We start from the raw sequence: 22,445 nt of genomic DNA on the forward strand, positions 1-22,445 counted from the left end.
CAAGTAGATGGAACTGCACAGGTGCCTGCCCCACACACTTATGTCCCTGTAACTCACCAGCTGCCAGCTCCTGCTCCTCTGAGGGCTTTGTGATCATAATCATACTGGCTGCATGTCTCTGTCCCTGGGGCCTACTTAGGTCTCTGTTGATGTCACCATAGTAACAGTGGTAAAGGGAGGGGCAGACCACTGAAACCTGTTGCTGAGAGGCAGAGTAGCAGGAAAGAGCCATGTTTGGAGAGCATAAAGCAAAGTCAGTCTAGATCAGATGGACAGACATGGGTGATCTGCATTCACTGTGTGTTGGAGAGAGATCAGTGGAGGAACTAGTCATGGGAGTAGCAGGGTGATTGATTGGACTGGACGCAGGTTTCTCTGTTGGCTGAAGGTAATGGGGTGGATTAACCCAGTGGCTGCTGTTTTGCCAGCTTTGTAGCAGCATAAGTCAAGGGAGCTGGCATCCATGTCCGTAATATCTGGAGTTGCAGTCATCTCATAGTACGCTGCAGTGGGACATTGTGACATGGCTGCATTGGCTCCTGATATCACAAGCTAATCATGATGATGGCTAAATAAACCTGAGGAGGGAAAGAACTTCATAGGCCTTGGAATAACATCATAAACAGAAAAAAATCTCTATCTTCCAGAAAAATCCGGCAGGCCCTGGAACTGGCAGACTCAGATAAGCTGGCAGGAGAAAAGGGATGCAGGAGGAAGACTGTAAGTACTGAATGCTGCTTGCAGAGAGTTACACTTGTATTGCTGGTTCTTATTTTTTATCTTATGCTGATCATCTCATAACAGAGAGCTCCTATCCTGGGACACTTCCTCTCCCAACCCCCTGTACCTTCCACAGGGCAGTCTGTCTATTCTGGTAGACTGACCATAGTGAGAGAACTACTGTATCCACCTTGGACCTTTGAAAATGTTGGCTCTAGTGGCCATCTTCAGGTAAAGGAGCAGATTTACCCAGGACTGGACAAAATCCAGGAGGCATTTATTTTCTGGGAGTCAGAATTCACATCTGTCTCACTCAGGTAACACTCTGGAAATGAGACTTTGCAAGGTCTTTTCACTTAAAAATACAGAGGGAAGTGTGTGATGCTTCCTAATTCATGGTTGATTATGACAGCGTTTGGGGCACGCGGCTCTGAGATCAATGGCTTCAAAGCAGGACAAACAATTTCTATTTTCTGGATAGATCTTAAGTGCTCAGGCTTCAATTTATTTTCATTTATTTTAGGACAGCAGTACCCAAAACTTTTTATTTTTTGCAGATCTCCTCCTTTGTTTAGGTGAAGCCCTATGTATGTTATTAATAGACATGGGCAATCATAGGCGTGGGCACAAACCGAAACCCCCGATCCAGACATCTCTTCCAAACTTTGAAGGATTCCTTTCCAAGGTTGGAAAGGCTGTCTTAGGGCTTGTCTACACAGGGACATGTACAGGCATTATGAGTCCAGTATAATTATACAGTGGCCCCTTTCCACCACTCTGGCAGTGAAAGTGGGTAATTGTGTAACTAGAGAATCAGCCTCTAAGTAACTTGCCTAAAGTCACTTAGGATAGGAAGCCTGTGTCGCAGCCAGGAATTGTACCCCGTGCCCTGAGTCCTAATCCAGTGATACACCCTTCCAGAAGTTGGGGTCCATGCAAATTATAATGTCAACATACAGGCAGATTGGCTATATCACCAGTCAGAGATGCAGAAGGTAGGCTGTGCTAGTCCATAAGAGAGACCAGTCAGCTTTGAAGGGGAGGAAAATCATGGCTTGGCTTTTTCCTCTTGCATCCTTCATCCAAGGGAACTGGGCTGGGTTCCCAGGCCAGATCCAGGTGTTAGCTGGGTCTGGAAAGCAAATGCATCAGGCTGATAAATCAGCAGAGCCATTATAAATTAGAATCAATTTGGCAGACTGGGGGAGTTATGTCCAACTCTAAAAATGAGGAGAGACAGACAGTTAATCTCCGACAGAGGAGAAGAGGTTGGAAAGAAAGGAGAATTCCTTTTGTTAAATGTGGTCCCTGCAAGCCCTTGGTTATGCCCCCTGCTGGCTCTCAGAACTGAAAGGCAGAGAAAAGGGCTTGTTGACCTGATGTTAACCTTCAACTGTCAGCCATTCAGCTTGCTGATCCTCACACCCCTCTCCTTAATCCCAAAGGGAGAAGGTACAAAGCCTACCCAGGGACTGTGCCATCTAATTAACATTAGGCTTGAGCAAGATTTTGTCCTTCTTTGTGTTTGCATCAACTGAAATTTAAATGGCGCTTTCACTTGCTTGTGTTATAGCCTGGGCTGCCACTGGCCTTCATTATGTCCTGGCCAGTATATCTAATTCATAGCCAATAACACATGCAAAATGTAATGCCACTGAGCTGTAAATCTGTAAGATTATTTAGTAGCAAAATAAAAGCCAAGTGTTGGTCACTGGGTGGGAGGGGAGGGGAAGGATGGGTAGATCTTATAGGAATGAAAGCTAGAAAAGACCTTTGAAGCTGTATGCTCCATCTTTTGGCCAAAACAGGATAGTTTCCCATGGTGATGTAGATGAGAGATGGAGTGATAGGGCCTGATTTCCAGAGATCCTGGACAGCTGCAATTCCCACTTACTTCAGTTGGAGTTACGGATCCTGAGCAGCTTTACAGATTAGGCCATAGTACCTGACTGGCCATTGGTGGTCTCATTAAAGGCTGGGAAGGAAAGTAGTCACAGTTCCTCCAAGCTCATTGGGTTGATGCAGGTTAAGCCATGTCAGTTTCATAGCCAACTGTACACAGAGGCCTGATGTAGCTAGCATCACATCTGACTGCCTTTGACTGCCCTAACTTGATGGAGCAAGTACCCGTTTTGCAGCTGGGTGAAGAGATGGTAGCCTTTCACCATGAGATTGACTCCAACCCATGCCCTTCAGGATGGTAGCAGAGTGCTTTCACCACTCAGCCAGTAGAAATAAAGTGGGAGGAGAAGGAGACAAGGGAAGACGCTGGCCTCTCTATAGCTCTTTGGTGTCCAGGAAGCAAATTCTGCTCTCATTTATGCTGGGTACAGGTACACCTTAGTGACATGGGAATAGCTGAGGGAGAACTTGGCCCTAGGAATAGAGTGCTCTTATAAGTCACTTTACGGTGGAGTTAAAGCTGCAGCCATATGAATCCGCCTTGTGATCGCTGTACCCTTCCCCACTAGAGCTAGTGAGTACTGCCTTTAATCTTGGCAGGGAGACGGGATGCCCCAGGAGCTTAGTAAATGGTTATAGACTATTCACCTCTCAGCTAGAGATTCAAGAACTTATAGGGACCAAAAGTTGTTCCCATCTGATGACCATTGAATGGCATGAAAGAAGCTTGATGCTGTTGGTTTGGGTCCCAGTGGACAATTGTCCACCTTCCCCAAAGGAGCATTATGTGGCCTCCTTGTTGGTAAACACAGAAGAAGAGGATTGAATGAGCATGAGGACTGAACTCTCCTCTGGACCGTAGAGGTGGTCCCTGTCTGCCAAGTGTGGTGAGACAGTATGAGGAGAATCTTATTCTGCAGTTTCCCACGCCATTCTGACTCTGAGGATGAACCAGGTACATGGTATCATAATACCTAGTTAAGGAGGCTGTAACGCTCCCTTGACACACACTAACAGTTTAGTGATGCCAGGATCGTGTGCTTGGATCATTGTGATCCCAGCTTCATGAAGGGTCAAAAACACTAGAATGTAGATTTCTAACACTCTCAACTCAGAACAATCATCACATGAAGAAATGGACCTGCACCAGAAACCTATGTCTAAATGCTCCTTCCTCGGCTGCAGAACTTTGAGGAGGTTCTGATCCAGGTCTCTCTAATGGGTCTGAATGAAAACCTGTAATCTGTTTGGATTCAGACCCACATTTTGCCTCTCTTGCCCATCTTTACTTTTGGGTAAGTCATTTTCGATTAGCTGCATGCAACTAACTATCTTTTGATGCCATGGGGAAGGGTTGTATTTGGAACACTGATGACTGTGGTCAGTTGATCAGATTACCTGCCTCGTAACTTTCCCCTCTGCCCGGCCTCTCCTGTTTCACAGCCTCTAGCTGTGCCAGCTTTCCTGATCCTGTTTGCTTAAGTAATCAGCACTGCATACCATGGGTAATCGGCTTATTTTTTCTCTCTTTATAATTTGTATACAGTTCTCCCTTTCTCTTCTAAAGAGATAATGATGTAGTCTGTTTCTGTGAGCTGTCTGGGTATTTTGCCATGTCCTGACTGCAATAACACTTTTCCCATCCTAAATCCATTTTGTTTTTCTCTATAGACATTCCACTGCAAACACTAGAGAATTGACTCTACAGCCCAATCATGCCTTGACTGGGAGTTGAGGGGAACAGACTAGATGACATAACAGGTCCTTTCCTCTTCAGCTTTTATTTTTCCATGGGTGGCTATTTAAAAGATAGGTGGGAAAGGGGAAAACCCCCACATAATGACACATTCTTTCCTGGTTTATTCCTTTTGACTTTACTAGATGGGGGGATCCATGCTGGAAAGTTTGGATCTAGTTTCAAACTTCCCTGAAGTTTGGAGCTATTTGGGCTACTAAAGAGTTAGGGGCCAGCTGCGACATTTGGATTTTGAACCTTGCCAAAGCTGATGTTTTAGTTTGAACTCCTTGCCAGGTAAAACTTCTCTTTTATTTCTTTTTCATTCAAATCTTGGCATCTTCCTCTTGCCCAGCAGTAAATCTGCTCTTACCTCTACACTCTAATCCTTTCCTTGGCTGCTAACACTATCGTCATCCTTGTTTCAGGGCCTGGCTTCCTACTATTAGATCTCCTTATTGGATTTTTACCCTCCAATCTATTTAGTCTCCTCTGTGTGCTCAGTGTAGCCCTTTAACCCTTCTACACCCTTTCATCTCTGTCTCCCAACCTAGGTACCTGCCTGTGCCCTCCTCATCACATGCATACAGCTCCCATTTGCATTTCTCCAAACTGTCTTTCACGTTCCCTCCCTTCTCTCCAGATAATCATGCTTAGGTTTGATCTTGTTTCTCCTTTTTGTAAGTTGCCCAGAGAAGGCTTCTGAACCTGTATCACCATCTCTAATCTCATTCTCTTTGTACACAGTGGGTGGTTTATTGTAATCTCTTTTTCTATTTGTACGCTGTGCAGCATCACAAAGTTCAAATTGGTTTAAAAAAACCCACATCGTTTTTCAAGAGGACATTGCCCAGAGATTTTAGTTCTCTGCAAGAGCCAATGCTCCTGGAGAGATTTTGGGAAGAGGTTAAGAAAGCTGAGACTCTTTATTTCCCTGTAGAGGACTTGGGGTGATCTGATTTTTTACGGAACCCTAAGAATTCCTCAGCTTCTCTCTGTTTTTCCACTCTTGCTTGCAGCCAGTCCGAGCTTATGAGTACTAGCCAGAAATCCCTTCTGCACCAGACAAAGTGATCTGGAAGAGCGGTCAGGTTTGTCCCAAGATTTCCAGTGGGTGCCTACTGATTTTTGGGTGTCCAGTGTGAGGCACCTTAAAGAGGTCTGATTTTCAGAGGACAAATGCTATGCAGTTTCTGAAAACTGGGTCCCTTTTAGGTATCTCAAGTTGAGCACCCAAAAATGGAGGCACCCAGAATCACTAGTCACTTTTGAAAATCTTGGCTTTAAGCAATTAAAGGCTGTCCGTCTGTTTTGTCCTGTGTTGGAATCCATGCCCCAGGCTGGGTGAGAGAGCAAACAATCAAGAGCAGAAACCAACCCCCAGTTTCCTGGGGTGCATTATGGATTAAGTGCTAGACATCCAAAGCATCCTTAACAGTCTGGAATTGAACCTCTACACCAAGAAAAAAATAAATGATTTTATTCAAATGGAAAACTATAGAGAGGTCTGGGTTCCAGTCCTGCCCCTGCATTCAGGCATGTCTCACTGTACCTTAATTCCCGATCTGTAAAATAATAATATGTATGATAATAATATCCAGCTCTTATATAGCACTTGTCATACATAGATCTAAAAATGTTTTACAAATGAGGCCAGTAGCTTTATCCTGATTTTACAGATAGGCAAACGGAGGCACAGAGCAGAGAAGGGACTTACCCAAGGGCACTCAGTAGGCCAGTGGCCAAGCTGAGACTAGAGCCCAGCTCCCTAGAGTCGTGACAGGGACTGACTCTTAGTGTGTGTATGGATAGCACCTGGTGGAATGGGGTTCTGAGCTCAGTTGGGGCCTCATGGAACTGCTGTAATGTGCCGTATCTCTTCTCTGAATAAAGCAAGGATTATTTCAGTACGCAGGGCTGTCTCTTCAGCACCACCTCAGGGCTAAATGTACAGTGTTAAATGATGGACCAGATCCTCCGTTGCTGTAAATCAGTGTAGCTTCATGGAAATCAGTGGAGCTAGGCTGACTTACGCCAGCTGAGGATATGGCCTAAGTTGTCTGTACTCCGTGTGCTGCACAATCGGCGGTGATGTGGCACCAGTGCTATCTGTCTTGCCGCCCCCAGGCCCAGAGTGCCTGTTAATGGAATACAGTCTCACTTGGAAGGAATGTGGAAATCCAGCCACTGGATGAATGTCCATTGGTTCCTGGTGCTCTAATCACCCAGCCTGCCTTACAATAGAGGGATAAAGCAGCTGAGACAAACACTTCGTATCATTTTGTTTCACAGCCCACACACTGACGCAGCACCATTATTTTTAGACAATCTGGCTCTTTGTTGTGGCATGTCTTTATTCGGACACAGTGGAGTGATAAGGATTCTTTATTCTGTGTGTTGGCCAAGGCAGCATGTTTATATTCAGAGGGGTGCTGGTAGTAACAGTGTAAATTGGAACATGAGCCCTTGTCTCACTGAACAGCCAGAGTGAGTGTGAAACATGGGGAGAAAGAGTCAGACATGCCAATGTTCAAATCCAGAAACATATGACCCATTGCTTACTATACCTGGCTTTTCATCTTTCTGCTCCATTGCATCCTGCAACCAGCCAGCCACTCCCTAGGCCTTGATTAGCCCATATCCTCCTCCTTTTTGTGCCTTTCCAGCTACTTTGTGATCTCAAAGCCTTTGTCTCTGTAGCACTGATATGTGTTGCCATGGCTAAGGCTGTGATTCACAGCAGTGTTTGCATCTTACCTGAAACTGGAGATATATGTATGTGTGTGCTTGCACTGAGCATTTTCCCACTGTTCAGTTTTATTTACACTGGGGGAAAAAATCTCTGGGAAAGAGACCCTACTACAGAGGCAGGTGGTGGTGGTGGGGAGAGAGCTATTATGGAAGGCCTAGTCTGGAAAGGAGAGTGATGAGCAAAAAAAAATATATGGAGGAAGGATCAGTTTGAGTGTGGGTAGCTGGTTGGTGGTGTGTGTGAGAGAGAGCTGCTTTTGATTTAACTGGTACAGGCACATGTTCAAATCTGGCTTCATGGGAGGAGGAAGGATGTGTATGGAGTGTCTGTATAGATGAGAGTCATGTGTTCTGACCCTCACATCATCCCTCCATAGATCACATTTAGTAATGACTGCAAAACCTTTCTCTCAGGCCTACACTTTCCTGGGAGTCCGTTTGCATACGGTGTAGATGTGGATTGTAGGGAGCTTCTTTTTGGTCATGACTTGCCACAGAGGAAACTGGAGGAGATAAGTATTATCAAGAATGGCTGGGGAGGATGGGAAGAGGAATTCTTCTCAGACACCTTAGGTCCTTTCAATATTTATTGAGTTCCATTTAATGGAAGTGGCACATGTCAAGGTTGCTGATGGCCTGGATCCCAATTATTTTCCAAAAACAAGCCAGTCAGTTAGTGGCATAGCTAGGTTTTAAGTGCAGAGGGAGCAAACATAAAAAAGGCGCCCTCCCTTGGCTCCTCCTCTGGCCACGTCCCCCTTGGTGCCTCCTCTGGCCACCCCCCCCCCAATTCCTCCTGTTTCCCCCCTAGATTAACCCTGGGGCCAGCTCAGGACTCCTGCGGGCTTTCCGGGAGTGCAGATACCCCCTCATCCCCGGGAGAGTCTCTCCTGCCCAGCGCGCTCTGCAGGTGTCCCCCGCCGGGCTGTGCTGCCCGGCCCCACCCGCGGGGTGCCGTCTCCCCCACCTCAGGCTCCAGGCTCCTGCACCGTGCCAGTCCAGTCAGCATGGCCTGCGCCCCTGCCCTGCGGGCCTGGCCCGGGGAGCCCCTTGCCCGGACCCCTCAGTGCAAGGCACTGGACCCCCGCCGCTCACCTTCCGTCCTGCGCCGCCGCCTGTCCCCGGCCTGCTCCCGCACTCAGTGCGCTCCACGTGGGGCTCGCAGCCAGGCGGCCTTAAAGGCACAGGGGCCCTTTTGCCTCTTCCCGCCCTCCGCATTAGCAAGGGGAGGGGAGCATTTGGCTGCCGAGCCCTGTGAGCCGCTGCTGCAGAAGGTGGCTGCAACGATGTTGGGGCCGTGCTGAGCGTGGGGCACAATGACCGAGAAGCCAGCCCCCTCGCTCCTCCGGTTGCACCTGCCGCCCCCCCCATGGCTCCTCCGGCTGTGCTGCCACCAGCACTGGCCGGTAGGTGCCACTTCTGCGTGTGCCGCCTCCATGGCTCCTCCAGCCGTGCTGCTGCCAGTGCCGGCCCAGCAGGTGCCACTTTTTGAAAACGTGCTGAGGGGAAGCGGCTGCTTCCCCTGAACCCCGCTAGCTACACTACTGCAGTCATTTACAGTCCCACCTAGGTTGTTTTACTGCGTGAGTGCCCCCTTTGTTGCCATGATGACAGCCATATCCTTTGGTACTAAGTAGGTGGTTCCCAGTGCTCGTACCCCAGTGTGGCAGGTCAGAGTCACACTCCAGGAAGTACAGGGTGCATCACCAGCTGACAATGGACTGGTTTTCTTAATTCTGTTTTTTGCTCACCAGCAACTTATTTCCACTCCTTGCTTCTCCCTTCCCATTGTCCTGTCAGCCTGGATAGGACAGAGTAGAGAGGGCCACAGAGAGAACCTTTTGCCTCACCCAGACTGGGGAAAATTGTTAGCTGCAAGTACTTTTACAAATGACCCTCTTTTATAGTATAGATAGATCCTCTGTCCACCCGACCCCTACTGCCTCCTGTCTCCTTGTGCCTCTGTCTTTCTTTTCACTAGACATGCTACATGTGGCATATAGGTAGGAGAAAGCATACTGCATTCTGGGCTAACAGAGGGTCCTGCTTAGAAGCCATGCCCATAGCTCACCAAAAGGTTAGCCTGGTAATAGTGCTGTGCATTACCATGAACACCCAAGTAAGATTTCTAGTCCTGCCTCCCTAGGTTACCAGGTGCAGGTAAAGCTACCATGGCAGTATGCTTAGACCCTGAGGGAGAGATACTACATTGTGTTGCTGGCTAATCAAAGACTGATGCTGAGGAACAGCAAGGGGAAACTTTCTTCAACTTTTTTAGCCAGTTTGTAGGTGGCTATGAGATTAATTCAAGAACCAGTGACCATAATGATTTATACCATTAGAGGGTCAAATCCCAGTGTTTTTGAGAAAAGATGGTCTAATGCCTACGCTACTTGTCTGGTGGTTGGGGGGATCTAAGTTCAATTCCCTCCTCCACTATAGATTTTCTTGGGCAAGTCACTTAGTCCTGGTCTACACGGGGGGTGGATTGATCTAAGTTGTGCAACTTCAGCTATGTGAATAATGTAGCTGAAGTTGACGTACTTAGATTGACTTACCATGGTGTCTTCACTGTAGTGAGTTGACTGCTGCTGCTCTTCCGTTGACTCTGCCTGCGCCTCTCATGCAGTGGAGTACAGGAGTCGGCATGAGAGCTCTCGGGGGTTGATTTATCATGTCCAGACTAGACACGATAAATTGATCCTCACTGGATCGATCACTGCCCACCGATCTGGTGGATAGTGAAAACATACCCTTAGTCTCTGCGAGTTTGTCCCTTTATCTGCTCCCACATAGTTAGTTCTGCTGTTCAGAAAAACAACCTTGGTGCTAGCCTCATAGTGTATCAGTTTGGGATCTGATGATTCTATCATTGTTTGTAATAAATTGGCTCAGAATAATGGATCTTTTATGAAAGGCTGACGAAGCTCTTGGGTTATGTGGATAATATTAGAGAAGTTTGCATTGATGGAATAATTCTGAATTACTTCACATAAACATGCATTCAATTAAGAATTAAATCAATACTTCCTGGGCCCTCTTCCAGATCCAGAGGTGGAGAAGGCACTCTGCTTAAGGTTGGGTTTCATTTCTGTCAGCCTGTCTCTATCTCTAAGGGCTTGTGTATACTACCACTTTTGTCGATATAACTTATGTCGCTCAGGACTATGGAAAAAACACCTCCCTGAGCGACATAAATTACACTGACAGAAGCGTCAGTGTGGACAGCGTTACATCAGCAGGAGTTTCCCACCACTTGGGGAGGTGGTTTTATTATGTGGATAGGAGAACTCACATCTATTATGTCTCCCTTTGGCATAGCGTGGCTACATGAGTGGTCTTACAGAAGCTCACTAGTGTAGACAAGCCCTACTAGTGGTTTCATATTGCTTTTCCGAGGGCTCCCAGGGGGGTTGGCCCCTTAAAGAAAATCACATTGTGATGCTGCATATTGATGCTGAATCTTCACATCACAGCACTGAGTCAGTGCATGAAAGTATTGTGAAGCTGCACCATCATGTTGATGGGACATTAGCACACCATACTAATAATTGGCTTTCTTGTGCCAGTCCCAAGAAGCTATGGAGCAGGAGCAGCAATGTTAGTCATGAAACAAACCAGAAGAGCCTGGAAGAACATTACTTACTTTCAGACATGGATTATTAAATGGATTGATTCCCCCCCATTAAACCTGTCTAATGTTTCATTATTATCCTTTGGCCTTTTGTATAGTAATATTGTAATTGTTGGAAAGGAGGAGGTGTCCTCTAGGGTCCCTGTCCATTTGATCTATCTAATCCCCTGTTATAAGGCGTGTCTTGTCTGACTTCCCCATCTTTCTGGCTGAATGGAACTCCTTCTGGAACACATCAGCTCCACCCCTGACTCATCCACAGGAAGCTGCTCCAGAGCCAAGCCAGACACTCCCTCCCCATTGTCAAATATGTCACATTAGCCACATCCCTGGAACTTGCTGCACTGACAGCTTGGAACTGAGCTCAGAATGCTGCTCTAGAGACCCCCTTGGTGACAGTGTATCCCATAAGGAGCATGTGGATATTTGTCTCCCTCTAGGGGCTGCTCCAACATAAGAGGTTTATGAGTCTGTGACTGTTACTTCTGGTTTAAAGAGGTTTATGAGTCATGGTACTATTGTTTTAGCTGAAACAGTAAAGGCTCATGCTTTAGTGCTGAAGGCTCCGATTTCAACCCTGCTGTTGGCCCAAGCAGTGTCAGTTAAACCGGCGTGGTGGAACCGTGGCTTAGCGCGTACAGGTACTTGTAGCGGGGTGGTCACCCGCTCCTGCCCTGAAGGGCTTAAAACAGCCCTTGGAGAGGGCTATGGTAGGGGACACCTGGGCTGATTGGAGAAGGAGCCACAGCTGGGCCACGCCCCAATCAGGCCGCAGTTGGCCCTATAAAAAGGCTGTGAGTCAGGAACTCAAGAGACTCTCTCTCTAGCCTTTGAGAGAGGGGGGCCTGGCTGCTGGGGAGGTACCTGCAATGGAGCAGGGCTGGGGGAAGGCCAAGGGAGCTGGGGAGCTCTGTCCTGAAAACCCCCCAGGCTGCGGCCTAGTGGAAGACCGAATACGTACTGGACTTGCAGGGGGCAGCCCAAGAGCAGAGAAAGGCAGCAGGCCCAAACCCACCTCGACTCAGTTGTAGGCTACTGCCAGTCACCAACTAGCCCCCGTCAGCAGTGACTCCAGGCACCAGTGCTCCAAGCACATGCCTGGGGCGGGAAGCCGCGAGGTGCGCCCTGCCAGTCTCTGTGAGGGCGGCAGTCAGGCTGCCTTCAGTGGCTTGGCTGCAGGAGGTCTGCCAGTCCTGCAGATTTGGCGGCAATTTGGCAGCTAGTACGCTGAAGCCGTGGGACTGGCAGACCTCCCGCAGGCAAGCCGCCGAAGGCGGCCTGCCTGCCATGCTTGGGGCGACAAAAAAGCTAGAGCTTCCCTCGGCCCCCGCTCCCTGGGGCAGACTGCAATATAAGCCATTCATCACTGGCAAGGAGGGTTTGGGCCTGCTGCCTTCCTCTGCCCTTGGGCTGCCCCCTGCAATCCCAGTACCTATTCAGCCTTCCACTAGGCCGTATCCTGGGGGGTTTCCAGGCCGGAGTTGCGGTCTAATAACCAACACTCCTCACTGATGGCCGGTGGTGATTTATCTTTCATCATTCACGCCTAATGATGCAATTCATTGTGGTGTCGTGTTACTACACAATAATGCCCAGCCTGCTGCGTCTCTGACTGCTTAGCCATTTTATCTAAGCATATAATTATAACCTGGGAGGTGGTATTTATATAGCTATATTTATAATAGCATTAATAATACTGCTGCTGTTCTTTAATGTCTGGCTTCACTCTGATAGAAAGGCAGTTCCCTTGTTTCTTTCTCAGCTGCCCATAGGAAGTTCCTCAGACATGCCATTGTTTTATCACTCTGGTCTGCTATCATCCCACCTGTGGGGTCATTAATGGGGCTGCTGGCATTATTACCATTCTCCTTTGGTGCTACAGTGGTTGTATTCCTGTGACAGGTTGACTGGCCCCTTTAAGAAGGAGTGGTATCCAGTACACCTGTGACTACTGGTCAGCTGCCTCCCAGTTGGGCTCAAGAGAAGGCCCCTGGGCCATATAAATTGGAGACTGAGTGAGTCAGAGCCTGAGAGAAGGAGGGCAGGTGAACTGCCTGAGAGGAGAGACAGAAGGTGCAGCAGAGAGAGTTGTCAGAAGGAAAGGGCTGAAGGAGGACAGTAAACTTGAGCTGCAGGTGATGAGCTCAGAAGAAGATGGTTGATAAGCACTGGCCAGAGCAGAGTGAGCTGAGGAGCCCTTGATGCATTACAGGAGAGTTTGGGCAGTGACCTCCTAGGAAAAAGGGAAAAATCCAGCTCCTCAGGGTTGCTGTGCCAGGAAGCAAGAGGGTTGGTGTGGGATGATGGGCCCTGCTGAGCAGGTGTAGGGCTTGCAGGTAGGGATACTTGGAGGAGTGGAACACGGTAGGAAGGGGGAAGCCCTCTGGGTGAAGAGCTGTGGGAAGACTGGCCATGCTCAGGCAGTGAGGTCTGAAATTGGGGTCCTGGATCTGGGGCAAAAGGAATGTGGGAGGGAGAGGGAGAGTGCTGCTGTTGACTCTCAGGTGGGTGACTTGGAGGTGAGGTCCCTGGAGATGGGAATGGAAAACCCTCTCTCTGTGTATGTTTACTGTGGGAATTAGAAAGTAGTTTCATTACAAGGCTTTTGGGGAACTAGTGCACTGGTGTATATGAACACACTATGCCTAGAGGAGGGCTTTGTATCAGTCAGTTAGAGAATGTTCCTTTCGTGGGTGGACAAACAAGGGAAACGAAGGCTGGGCCTGACATTGCAGGGTGCTTGTTGCCGTACCACAGCTCCACACCCACTCAAGTTAAACAACGTGATTAAAAAGAATGAGAGCATGAATTCTTACCACTGTAACAAATCCATCCCTGTTGGTTTCAGTAGACCCTAACGTCCATAGTTATGCTATGGGAAAAATTTGGCCCTTGTTTTTATGAATGGGATTATCTGGGAATGATCAGACTATAAGGATTGTGTTACCTGTGTACCACTCGCTACTGTCATAGTCATGTTTGGGACAGACAACAAAACATCTTATAAAATATCTAGGGTGGATACTCAGGACTGACTGACTGGGAGCCACAAAGGAGGTGGTAGACCACGCTTACACCTACCTAATCCTCAAACTGTTGAGCCTAAAGTTACTTCTGAGGCACAACTTAGAGCAGTCTCAGTGATGTGCTATGTTACATCTGACTGCCTGTGGTCCCAAAGGGCAGTTCTGAAAGCCAGGAATTGCCACTCTGGCCATGCTCCCTTTCCCCCTGCTATTTCCCTACACTATGGGAAATGGAAGGGGGTGGTGTGGATTCCTGTTTGCTGGGTGAATTGGTACAAAATCACCACAGCAGGAGCTAGTTTGACCCTATGTATCTTACAGGGCCACATGCTGAGCCCGGAGGCCAGGAAGGGGGTATAGACATTGGGTTCTGTACAGGTAGTAAAACAGGACAAGCAGGAAAGGGCCTGTTTCTGAACAGCCAGTAAAACTCACTTGTCCATTTCCCCTGCTGGACAGGATGATTCACCCTCATTGTTTTGTTAATTGTTCTAATAGCAGACACAGAGCTCTTTGTTTTCCTGCATTCTGTAACTAACAACGAGGAGGCAGTGAGCAGCATATCATTCTCAGTAACATACTGAGCTGAGGGATGTGTTGGTATGCCTCACTTTTCTGGTATACCCTAGTAAATCAGTGGAATTACACTAGGATACAGTAGCTAAGGTAATGGAGTGGAGAATCGGGCACATAGACCATTCTGCATTGTACATAGAGGCTAACCTCGTCCCTTCCCCAAGGTTTGGATTTATTAATGAAGAAAACAATAAAATAGCATAAGTCATCTCAAATCTTCTCCCCAGGCTTGGCTGTTTCTATGGATCCTCCCTCCAGACTGCTGAGCCCACACTCTAGATCCTCTCTTCCTGAGAGAGAGCCACCTTCACCTCCCTTCTATTGGGGCGGGGGGGTAAATAAGTCCCATGCATTAATGAGCCAGCAGAACCTATTTAACCCTGGGATCAATACCAGCTAACTGGGTGGAGTATTTCAGGTAAACACTGCCAGCCTATTACAGTCACCAGTTATGGAAGGTTCAAACTTCCCCTATAGAATAACAGAGAGCTAAGCCCCATCGCCACTAGCCCACTAGCAGAAGGGGAGAGTGTTTTCTTTAATTTCCAGTGTGCCCTATGGTGAACACCCCATTCATTTGAAGGGGAACAGAATGGCACTAAGGGGTATGTAGCTGAATTGTGCTCTCGACATCACCTGCCTTAGGAGGGATTTGGTATCACTGCTCTGAGTTGTTCAGAAAGCATATTATGGGGTGTATGAGCCAAACAGAGGGACAACGGTGTGGCTACAAGTATCACGTCAGAACGCGCACACGCTGCTGCTGCTCCTGTGTCCCAAGTCAGAGAGGCACAGCTCTGCACCAGACCCAGAAAGCAGTACTGCTGAGTGCACATGTCTGCATTTGTAGCTGTGGGGTAGATACAGGACCCAGAGGAGCTGCAGGTAGATGTGCAGCAGCAGTGCAGGCAGAGGGATGGTCCTTGGGATGGCAAGAACAGTCTGGATCACATCAGTTCCCAAAAGAACTTGCCACCAGGGCCTGGTCAGAGAAAGCTCTCTTCATTCGCAGTCAGGCTGGCTGAGTCATTCACTCTCCAGGGAAACAGCTGTTGAAGTTTGGGGTAGAATGAAATGGGGATGTGAAGAAGGAGGATGAGTAGAAAGGCTCAAGCTTTTGAATCCAATGTTGATAGGCATGGGGCAGGCTTCAGTGCACTGGCTCAGCCCCTTCTATTCTCTCTAGCAGGGGGCTTTCTCCTTTCTTTTCTCCCTCCCTCAGGGCTGTAACTCAATAGAATGGGCTTTTCCAGTAATGAGGGGGTGAAGGGGAGGGAGATGGAATTGCCCATTCAAAGGCAGTTCCCCCTGGTCCTCTGGACACTGTCATCCTTTTCACTCACACAAATGCTGGCATCACATGACTCACGGCTGAGTGTGCTCCAACCAGAGGTCTGATTGGTCACCAGCTCCTTTTTTGAAAGCCTAGGTGGCCGTGGCAACGAGAAGTAGGCCAGCCATGCTTTCCTGGCCCCAAGAGAAGTGCTGCAGGCACTGAAGAAAGGCAAGCGGCACGCACCAAGAAGCATCAAGTGGGTCACCAGCCTTTCTCCAGGTACCTGCTTGTGTTAATTCCCAGTTGTCCTCTTCCTTTCTGCTCAAACGTTTGAGTTGCAGTTAGCTTTGTGTCTATTTTGGTGTGATGTGCGCATTGTGGGGGGTCCCTATTTGTGTTAACTCGCTTGTCACATCACCCATCTGTTTCCTATTACCAGGAGAGCGCTCTCAGGCCATCCCAAATCTGTACATGTACAGGGGAACCTGTTGCAAGAGGCCATTAAAAAAGAAATCCATCGCCTCAGACCAGTGTGCAACAAGAAGTCAGGCAGAATTGTAGTCAAAACTTTAAAATGGTTGAGTAAGAGAGGACTCAGGGCCAGATCCTCAGCAGGCGTAAATTGGTCTAAGTCACCACAGCCTCACTGACTTCAGTGCAGCCACACCAGCAGAGGATCTGGTGTGTACGCATACTAGAGACAACGTTTACTGCAGGTTTGACTGTGGAACAGGGATAGCTCAAGAAGTGGCCACTGAAAAAGGCTTAAAAATACATAGCTATTTTAGGGATTTCAAGGTTTGTTTTTTGGAAAGATGAAAATTAGGACTAGCAAATGATGTCAGATTGTTTTTGGTTTGCTTGATTGATCAAAATCCATCCGGACCTCCAGGACTTGCAGTTCTGCTGGATACATTATGCTTCAGAGAAGGTGGATTTGGGCTTAAACAAAAGAAACCTGTCTTGCTGAGAGAGCTTCTCTTGAAAATGATCACTTTAGCACAAACAGAGAAAAACCTGTGCCTATCTAATGTTCTGTTCCTCTGCAGCCTGGAGGAGGGCTGAGAAAGGAAGGGCTCAGTTAAATCTAGGGAAGCTGCTGTGATTGTGAAGAGTGCATTGTAAAGAAGGGGCTGTCTGAGAAATCTGGGATGCAGAGTGCAGAAACAGAGGGTGAGTCCAATCAGCCTTCAGTGAGAATTGCAAGGTGTTGTGCAAAGGAAAAATTCATAGAGCAGCATTTGTGAAAATATGAGCAAGCAAATTAACAGTGTCATCATGCAAGGCTCTTGGGGTTATAAATCCTCTGTTAAGGTTGCCTTCCATTCCAGAAGAGCCCCAATTTGTGCTGAAGGGCTGTGCTGCAGGCCTGGCTTGTGAAGACAGATGCAGTCCTGAATGTATTATGTGACATCATAATGCAGTATCATGACACATTGCTTCGGTATGTGATGACACTGTCACAATGCAAAGATCTTTCTGTTTGCAGCTTATTACTTATATTGCAGTAGCACCTTGAGACTCAGCTCCCATTGTGCTAGGTGCTGTACATACACTTAGAGACTGTCTTTGCCCTCAAAGAACTTGTAAATAGACAAAACAGAGGGAGTATTATTATTCCACATTTTACAAATGTGGAACCGAGGCACAAGATTTCCCCGGAGTCACACAGGGAGTCCATGGCCTCCTGATTGCTAATTCAGTGCTTTAACCACAAGACCATGCTTCTTCCCTTGGTCAGTTAAGGATCACAGAAGATCACTGTTCCATTGTAACTGATACTATCCACCCGAAGCAGCTCTACGCTTGGAGGCAAACTTGTACTCTATAAGCAAGTTCTCATGGAGGATTCCTTCATTTGGTGACACACTCATGCACCAGACTGGAAATATGCAGTAGTTTAATTTACATATAAAATATAGCTCTTTAATGGTTTTAAAGGTTAGGCAGCTGGTGTACTGAGACTACTGCCTATCATTCTGACTGATACTGTCTCATTGTTTCCCTGTTTTCACTCCATCTGTCTGTATCCACCTGTTGTCTCTTGCCTGTACTTACATTGCAAATTCTTCAGGGTGGGGACTGTCTTTCTGTTCAGTGTTTGTAGAGTGATTAGCATCATGGTGTATGATTGGGGCTGCTAGGCAGTACTGCAATGCAAATAATAAATAATGAATGAAATTGAATATCAGTACAGTTGCCCTGTATTTATTCTAATAGTATATTCAGTTTTATATGGGCTTCAGCTTTTGATATACCAGAAAGTAAACATGGGTAACACAATTTCTACAAATAAATTGTCAGGAGGAAGTGTCAAGTTGTGGCAGTTGAGCAGAGAGCATTTGTGGCATTAGAAAGTGTAGGTAGGCAGTTTGGAATTGTAGAAGGAGTACATTCGGCGGATGTAAAATAATCAGCAGTGAAATAGTTAACAATGTTGACAAATTATTTTTAGGTTCAGAATAACAATCCACTGGGATTGATTGGCCAGTTCAGCCCCATTTAGTGCTATTTTGTTCAGATTGTCTTCAGATCCAAGCAGACATCACAGCATTCATTTATACTTGGTTCACATTTTTTGGAAGCATAAGATCTAGGAAAGGAAGGAAGAGAGCTGAGGTTCTGGAGCAACGGTTGGATTCCACTACAAATTCTGCTGTCACAGAATATATGGGATTCCAGCAGCCCATGTTCCAGCTCACAAATTCGATTGTTCCTATTGGGATCCAGGAAGTCAAAGAGTCCTGATGACATGGAAGGTTTAGGGGGGTCCAGGAAAGAGCTATAAGAGAACTTGCCACACCAATGGTGGGATAGGCCAAGCATTGAAGAGACTATGTGAGGATACTGTTGAGAAGTAGGCCATTGTGGTGATTTTTGTGAGGGGACATCTGTCAAGTGAATTGAGTCCTCAAATTTACTTCACAATAGCTCATTGAGCAGCCATCCTAGGAAAATAACTTTTGGTTACCATTGGCCTGGATTTGAACTAATGATCAAGAAATAGAAGCCCAGAACCAATTCCTTGAGCCTTCTTATCCCTTGTCATTGCTTCTAAATGGCTAATTTATCACCTGTTTTAAATAGCTTCTTTTTTTAGCAGCAGAAAAGTGCTTTACACAGTGTTGCTAAAGCTCACAATTTTTATTACAAGTCTCATGATATTTGATACATTTTTTAGGAACCCAGGAACTGGGGTTTTGTGATTAGTGAGACTTTTTTGTTTGTTTTTTTTTAATAAAAGCTGATATTAACTTAATAGCCCTCCTGGTTCGAGAAAGGAGCTTCAGAATGTGACTCAAGTGGACCCTGAAGGCTCAGAAACCAGATGATTAATGAACTGAGCCCAACGTGTGTGTTTTTTTTTAAATTCCATGATTGTTGGCCTGATTTAGTGTGTTTAATGTTTGAGGTTGGCAATACTATTCACGTCCAGACCAAGACAGACCCTGACCACTTTATCCAATTATGATCTACTTTGTATTCCTGGTGGGTCAAACAGGTAAAATCTGCTAGATTTCAAGCTATGGACAGTGTTGTAAAATTTAAGAACGAGCTACTAATCCATTCCAGGCAGTAAGCAGGAATTTCAGCTTTGTATTTGGCTGTTCTGTTCTGTTCTTTTTTAACTGGGGAAGAAAGGCCATCTCAGAGAATCACTAAATAATTTCTTTTCTGTTTTTTTATGGAATAAACACCCACTGTCTCTCATGAAGAAAGTTTGATTTGATTAGGGTGGGATTATAATGTTCCCTGTGCTGTTTGCACCTGATGTAAATATCTCTAGCAACTAATTACTGTAAGAAGACTGGGGTTAATATTGGAGTGAATTTACTAAGGTTTAATGCTGATGTATGCTATTGATTGGAGGAGCTGGCAGTTGTCAGTTTGTAGCATTGGTGATTAAGGTGGAATGATTTGTCACAAGATGATTGAGTGCTAATGAGAAGCTAGTGGACTAGAGACGTCCCGGTTAATGCACATTACCTAAAGAGGTGTGTAGTCATTTGGACTATAATTCTAAAGGTAACCATATATGAGGAATGATTTGTTGCCTTGTTTGATATTGCTGATTTGTTGTAGCAATAGCCATTTGGAAGGTGAGCTTGGCAGCCAGAAAGGCTAGAGACTTTTTTTTTTTTAATGAAATGCAGATATTCCTGACATTCCTCAGGAAAGATTCCTGCTCACCTTAGGTGCATGGAGCTTTCAAGCACAGGTAGATACCAAAATTTGGGGTTCCCCAATCTATATAGGCTAATACAAGAATGGCCACTCAAGATGCTACCTAGCCTGAGTGTACAGGAGAGCCCAGAATTTTCACCTGTGGCTTTAGGGCTGTCCCTCCCCTCCTCCCCCTGGGTGCTTGTATTCATTGCAGCAACTGCAGCTAGCAAGGCAGTCATTCTCCCCTACCATTGGATGTTTTCAGTCTGAGTAGGTGCCAGGAGGGAAGCAAGCCCCCTGTTCAAAACAGAATTGCCTGCTGCACCGTATTCCACTTTCTGAGACTGGGACCATCCCCTCCCTAGGGCTAGTTCTTATGTGGTGCTTTTCATCAGCAAAGTCTCAAAGTGCTTTACAGAGGTGGGCATTATCAGGGAAGCTGAGGTGGGGGTGGCAAGGAGTGCGGAACCTACAACATGAGCAAATCTTGAAGCACCCTTTATAGACAGGAGCAACTGACTGGCTAAGATTGGGGCCATTTGAGATGGTGTGAAGAAAGGAAAGTGTTAACTGAAGATAGCCAAGGGGCTGTTACAACTGTCACCACCAGTCTGTCAGTACAGCAGCTAATCAGGTGGATCTGACACCCTGTGATTGTTCTGGTAAATTGACTCATAATTTGCAGTTGTCTGCCAGGGCCCTTTCTAATTTGCCTGATTAAGAGGCAAAGAAAAGGAGTGTTTCTCTCTCCTTTTTAACAAGGTTTCTTCCGGCACATGGACAAAATTACACATAATATAAATCTCTACACTAGGAGATTGTCTTCCTAGGTGTTTTAATGCTTATGGGTTGTATGTATTTTTTCCTGAAGGAAAGAGCCTGGTCCTGTTTATGTGACTAAGGGTGGGATCCGCAAGGGGACTGAAGCCTTGCAGTGCCCCCTTAAAGATCTGTTGGCATATTGGGGAGCCATCCTAGTACCCTGGGGCTGTTCCCAACGTTGAACAAAATACCATTGTTATAGGTGAGGATGAAATGGATGAGTTTGATATGTGACCTCACCCATCTTTTTCCTCTAATATTCTGGGACCAATTCAGCTACAACAACACTGCATACAGTACTTCTTAGGGGTTTTTCCTCCCAAAATTCTCTCCAGCTGAAGGGAAAGAGGTGCAGGTGTAGGCAGCGACCACCACCTTGTGACAGCCTCTATCAAGCTGAAACTGAGACGTGTGGGCCCACCAAACAAGGGACATAGATGTTATGATGTTGACAGGCTAAAGTCCCTTGAAATACAGAAAGCCTTTGTTCTGCAGTTAAAGAACAGGTTGCAAGCATTTGCAGATGTTGATGAAGAAGAGGGCAGCACCATCAGCCAGGATGGTGGAACAAGCCAGGAAATCCAGAATAAAATCAGTAAAGCCAGGAACACCGTCAGGAGCTTAAATACAGTCTGGAAATCATCAAAATACAACACCAAAACCAAACTTCAAGATTGATCAGAGCTGTGTACTTTCAACACTACTTTAGAGTGCAGAAGGCTGGGGAATGAGAAAGTATGACATGTCCAAACTGTCTTCATTCCAAACAACCTGCCTCAGAAAAATCCTCCGTATCTTTTGGCCCAGAACAATCTCAAACCAAGATCTATTGACACAGTGCATCCAAGAGAATCTGAGCACCATCCTTGCCAGGAAGCATTGGAGATGGATCCGTCATGTGCTTCGGATGGAAACTGATTCCATTGCCAGAGTAGCAATAAGATGGACACCTGAAGGCAAGCAAAAACAAGGTCACCCGAAAACAATGTGATGAAGAACTGTAGAAGCAGAGCCAAAAAACCTGGGGCAGAGCTGGGGAACCATCAAAAGGCCCCCCAGAAACAGACAGGAGTGGAGGAGCTTCATCACTGCCCTAAATGCCAGAGGCATAATAGGAACATGATAATGATTGATGACTAGTTTAACTATGTAGATTTTTAAAATTGATTTAGGTAAACCTGTAAACACACAGGGCCTGAATCTGCTCTTACTTACACCAGTGTAAATCAAGAACAGCACCCCTGAATCCTGTGGAATTACCCCAGTGTAAAAAAGCAGTGGTGCTGAGAGGGGTATAAGGTTCCATGCACAGAGTATTTGCAACACTTCTTCTTTTTGTGAACTTTTTTGTAAAGAGAATTTAGCTTGTACATATGTTTGATGGGCCACAAATACTACGGGAGTGAATTTGAAGCTCTTAATCAAACACATGTTCATAAATACTATTCTCCCATCTCTGCTACCTACCACCTGCTCTTTTTGCTCCCTGTGTTATATGCAGCTAACTTACTAGAGTACGTAACTAACTTCCTCACGTGCACAAGATAAAGGAGATTATTCTAGCAGCAGTGCGGCCTAATGGATAGACTCCTAGACTGGGACTCTGACCTGGGTTCTATTCCCAGCTCTGCTGTGGAGTGACTTCGGGCAAGTCACTTCACTCTTCTGTGCCTTTTGTAAAGCACTCTGAGATCTACAGAGGAAAAGCACTATCTGAGAGCTAGGTATTTATTATTCTACACCTTGCCATAAAGAGGGATGGCCTACTAGTCTGAGCACCAGACTGGAAGCCAGGAACCGGTGAGTGGGGTTTTTTTGTTTTTTAATTCCTGGCAT

At 46.5% G+C, this 22,445-nt stretch overlaps 1 protein-coding gene across 4 annotated transcripts in view; it reads left to right on the forward strand.

Moving 5' to 3' along the window:
- Positions 1-217: 217 nt before the first annotated feature.
- RASSF7 (Ras association domain family member 7) overlaps positions 218-22,445 on the forward strand; it is a 123,683-nt gene continuing 101,455 nt past the window's right edge. For 2 of the 4 annotated variants that reach the window (XM_075065069.1, XM_075065070.1), the window contains exons 1-3: positions 218-388; positions 648-720; positions 15,774-15,899. The gene's annotated coding sequence lies outside the window, so the exon portion shown is untranslated. The remainder of the gene's footprint in view (positions 389-647; positions 721-15,773; positions 15,900-22,445) is intronic. The other 2 variants (XM_032773431.2, XM_032773433.2) reach the window with 1 other exon arrangement.

Source organism: Chelonoidis abingdonii, chromosome 4 (genome assembly GCF_003597395.2).
Source record: "Chelonoidis abingdonii isolate Lonesome George chromosome 4, CheloAbing_2.0, whole genome shotgun sequence".
NCBI classification, from domain to species: Eukaryota; Metazoa; Chordata; order Testudines; family Testudinidae; genus Chelonoidis; species Chelonoidis abingdonii.